We start from the raw sequence: 5,380 nt of genomic DNA on the forward strand, positions 1-5,380 counted from the left end.
GTGCACTTTTAACTTCAATGTCATCCACCAGTAGATTTCCCTCAGGGCTTAACTGATTTGTAAATGCCGCACTTCGCCCCTTTTGTGCTGCTTACAATGTGCCTTTGAAAAATAGAGAAAAAATAATAGGTTCTATTCCCTTTTATCCCGCATTGTGTCACTCAGTGCACCTGGGGAAGTGTAGCACTTGCATGATAAGAGGAATATTGAAAGAGAAGCCGACTGAATTCAATATTTCAATATTTTCCTCTCCCTACTGCTCAGTGTTGCAGACTTAGAGCATACTCCAAAGTGTTTTGTCTGACATTTTTAGTCACACATACTTTCACTCAAGATATTATTGTGCATGATGGCTCTCAGTTGACTGTTGGCAGTAAAGCACAGTATGAATAAATGAATGAATGAATAAATATTCGTCCATCAATTATTTATCCACTCATATATTGATCTCATGAACTGACAAATCTGACTAAAGCCCGAGCTCTGTCTCAAGAACACCATTACATTAATCTCAGGTATAATCCACAGCACTCCCATTGCGTTGTCTTGGCGACACAGGCGAGAGGGCAGGTGCTTGGAGGAATAGGAAAGATGAACCCTATAATACCAGTGAAGAATTCTTAGACTCATGGCTTGTAAATTACAAGAGGGTCATAATGTTCACATCAAGCTCAAAGACTTGACCTCCGACACCCTCCTTCTGTGGAGGGCCCCGGGAAATCGGCACATCCTTTAAAATGTGCCATTGCTCCACAAGAATCCCTGCCTACTATCTAGCTCACACACCCTCAGTCGCTGGTGCCAGGTCCAGTGTATTATTGCAGGGGCAGATCTTTCCCCTAAGAGGCCTGTGGCGAGCTAAGCCGAGTCACACAGCCAGAGCCAAAGGATTCTGGGTAGTTGAAAGCAGCTTTTCCGTCACAGCTACCTTCAAAGACCAGAATGCCATCCAGAACACAGGGACATAGGATCAAAGGCCCAAAGAGCTCTTGCTAATTAGTAGGTGGGAATCCTGTAAATGCACCACAAACTATTGTCTGCTACTGTCACATTAGTGATAGCAAAGGTTGAGCAAAAGAGGAAGTAAGAGGATATGGCAGGCTGAGGGAGGCAAAGAGAAAGACAGAGAGAGAGAGAGAGAGAGAGAGAGAAGGACAAGATGAGAGAAGGGACATGCAGTCCCACTGTGTAAAAGTAAGTGTTCTGTGTGTGCGTGGCTTTATCCCAAAGTGAATGGCATGTGTAGGTGTACACTAATGTAAGCTGAGAATGCAAAGTCACAGCATCCCTCTCTCCACAGTAACAATCTCCCACAAGGCAGCAGTGACCTCCGTCTCAATGTCTCTTGTCAGGTACCGCATCTACTCCGATGACACGGCCGTGATAGAACACCATCATACCTTATAGGAAAGAATACATTTCCTCACACCCTGGGCTTTGTTGCGTTGTTTTCTTAAGCCTCATTCTTAAGACTTTGGACAGTTCAACTGACTGTTGACCAATGTCCCAATCCTTATTAACTTGCCACAATTACTAATCGTTCACTGGACAGTTACAATAATATATAGATTAGGTAAAGCTGAACCCCATACTGCTGAACTTCAAGCACACACAGCTTGGTATGATGAGCCCAAAACTAACCTTTCCCTCCCTCTGAAATCACTGAACCCACAACAAGCTGGAGGACTATGCACACACTCATAGAACTGGAGTTTCATTCAGTAACTTCCATTCCTAGTTTGTATGTTCTGCGTCCTCCAACAGACTTTGGGCATGACTTGGTCTCCAACCTGGGCCCACCTACTGTATGCAGTGACATATACCCTGATTTGGTGTAAATGGTGATTAGTTAACAGATTCACCAGTGGCCTGCTGTCCAACTACGCAACGCTGTGCTGAAGAGCAAAAAGACTGCACTGATCCAGATGGTGCCCTCACTTAAGTGGCACTGCACCGAATTAGGCAGGCATGGTTTAGGAGGAAAACCACAGACAGATGTTTCCACTGTGACACTCTTGTACAAAGCTGATGAGGCAGCGCCCCTTGTGGAGGGAGCTCTAAGGGATTGTGATTCACCAAGGGGCCCTTTTGTCTGCGACCCATGGCAGATGAAAAACTGGCAGACAAAAAGAAAGGACAGAAGTCAAGACAAAATGCCTACACTGCACATGCAAGGGGTCACCTTTTCATACTCTTACTCAGACTCAGTTTCAGAGTGGAACTGACAGTTTGTTGTAATTTCCCTCTGCAGACTAGTGGTTTCCCCTCCCTCCCATCTCAGATGCCTGGGGTACGACCAGACTTGCAGTACATTGGTGAGCGTTTGTCAGCACAGATTGACTTTTTTGCCCCATGAGGTGTCGATATGCTGCACCTGACAGGCCGCTGGCTCTGCGCAGTTTGCCTGCCTTGTTAAGTCTGACACTGACAAGAAGCGACTGGGTGAGAACTGACACACAGAGGAAAATCCATGGCTACAGCAAATATTTGATGATGTGATTTTCGCTGGATTGGAGATGGAAGCGGATGTTGACATTTGTGTAACATCTGCACAGTCTGGTCCTCTCTCTCTCTCTCTCTCTCTCTCTCTCTCTCCCTAGTTACATCTCCCTCCTCTCTTTGCTTCTCTTTCATTCCCTTCATGTTTCCATAGTAGGAACGTTGGCAGGCAAAATCTCATTTTTTGTACTATTACGTAGTTAGGACACGCTTTTCTGCAAATGAACACTGTTGAAAAAGAAAGAAAGAAAGACAGAAAGAAAGTTTAAAATCCATTCAGCTGACAGCAGACGATGAGTGTCCAAGTAAAAGTACATGTCACCTAGCATCTTCATATGCACGCCGCTGCTGGTTGTCAGCACATTGCTTTCCATGCCACCAAATGGTGGCCTACAGCATACATAATGTATCACTGAGCCACAATAGTGTCACATGTCTCTTTATGTTGAGTTAAGTCAGCCTCCCATAGAGCAGCGATGCACAAACAGCTATGTGTTTAAGAGGCATCCAGAAAGAAAAAACATTTAAATGCCAGCAGGGAACATATGACAAAATGTCTTCTTCATCCTATTATTATTATATCCTATTATTTTAAACTTCAAACTGATTTTAAGAGCAACTATCTCTGAGCAAGAGTTATAAGGTACCACAGAGGGGACAGGACAAAGTATGAAACCATCCAGATGTTTGGAAAAGAAACTGAAACTGAATTGTTTAAAAAAAAAAAAAAAAAGATTAATTAAATGCTGAGTCATTCCCTGTAGTGAGCTGCACAAGCAAACTACAATCTGTGTTTGACAGAAGGAAGGAAGAAGAAAAAAAACAACAAAAAAAAGGAAAACCATTAAAACAGAATACTTTAGATTTCTTTCCTCACAGAGTCTGGGGTGATTCCAGTGGGGCCATGACAACACAGTAATGACTTTAATGAAGAGGACTTGTTCTTAATTGAGATTAGAGTTCTGTTTTATCTAGCTGCCACATCAAGGATCCTTTAGTTCCAGTCTGAATGGCGTCTCATTGTGGTCCATTACGTGGTTGATCGACCATGTTAATTTAAACTGCATGCCATCAGTTAGCTGGTATAATTCTCAGAGACTACAGTGCAGAGCGCCTTTAAGTGTCAGAGGATGGCGATTTTTTTTTCCCCTTTCAGGGTTAGAGGACAGCTAGAGCCACCGTCTGTGTGTGTGATTGTTGTGGCCACATGCTTGAAGTGTTTCAAGAGTTGTCCTTCCCGGTTGGGTGCAACATTGTGATAGCATAGTAAAATTTTTTGCACCTTTTGAAGAGGACTGATGTTTCTTATGGTCACACATGTCACATGTTTGACCATGTGAACGTATTGGGTAGACTGCATGTCTGACAGCTTGAGAGTATCCCGCCCCCTCCTGCATGGCTGGCCAGCAGAAAGTGCCTTTTAGTGCAATTACATGGGTTTCTACACATCAATTAGCAATCCAATTAAGTCTGATGTGATGAATAGCGGTGAATAGAAGTGGAGGAGCTACTGATCTCGCTAATAATGATCTCGCCGATTACGCTGATCAGTCAGTGGCTAAGAAGACAGACACGCCAAGGTCATCAATTAACACACAGAGGGAGGGATGCGACAAGGGAAAGAAAGGCTGGTACTCAAGGTTATCACATGAAATTTAATAGCAGTATAAAAGTTATAAACAGTTTGTATTCCCCGCACGATACTGATCCTAATGCATTTATCCTATTCCTATTAATAAAGGAACAACTTGTCCATGAAGACAAATGAATAATGTGTTTTTAGACCATTTTTGAGTTAATTAGATAAAAATGAATGTACTCCAGCACTGTTTCAACTTCTTCAGTCCAAATATGTTCAATGGTTAATTCATCATTTACTTACATCTACTTCCGAACTCTTTTTGTGAGTTTGGGATGTGCATCTAAAAGTGTGCACCATTTGATTTGTGTTTTTGTTCATGTTACACGCAAGTATGGTTTGATAGTCTCATGGCCAATTAGTTCTACACATGCTCCAGTATTACATAGAATATTACCACATGTTGCCTTAAATCGCAGTTGACACAGCTGCTTATCCGGAGACGTTGAACTGAAAATGTTCACCCTGGATGAAAGTCCATCATTTACCATACGATGTCAGTGTTACTTCTAAGCCAGTTACTGTTTTCAGCACTCTACAAGTTGCAAAGTTAAAAAGATAAAACCATTATTATTCTATTTGATGAGCTAGAATACTGTTGAGCTGTTTCAACTTTCTCCTCTTATGCCACCTTTACATTACTGAGCGCCTTGCTAATATTTGAAGGTTCACGCATACTTGGTTACTCTGGGCCAACGGTTAATTCTATTTGGGTCAGTGACTTTAATGAATTAGATTTCATTTCGCTTTTGCACTCTCTCACCCTCCCACTTTGTCAAACTCTGATTAGATATTCTAAGACTTGAGCAACGCGCTCTCTACAAAGTCAGGTTGTGGGGAATTCAGTTATTCTCTTGCTCATATAAAATTTTACATCTCATTTTATATAATAATAGTAATGATAATAATAATAATACTGGATTGTTTTTATTATTAAGTAATGAAATATATTAGAATAATGAATAGTCATAGACCAGTAAATGCGTGCTGTGTTCATCATTTTTACTAGACAAGAATTAATATTCACTTATACATTCCAAATATTCATATTTCAGTGTATCAATACTTGTGTTTTTTATAGAAAAATACTTGCATACTACAAAGCAGAGGTGTGGACTCGAGTCACATGACTTGGACTCGAGTCAGACTCGAATCATGAATTTGATGACTTTAGACTCGACTTGACAAAATGTAAAGAGACTTGCAACTCGACTTGGACTTTAACATCAGTAACTCGTGACT

Source organism: Pempheris klunzingeri, chromosome 2 (assembly GCF_042242105.1).
Source record: "Pempheris klunzingeri isolate RE-2024b chromosome 2, fPemKlu1.hap1, whole genome shotgun sequence".
Lineage (NCBI taxonomy): Eukaryota > Metazoa > Chordata > Actinopteri > Acropomatiformes > Pempheridae > Pempheris > Pempheris klunzingeri.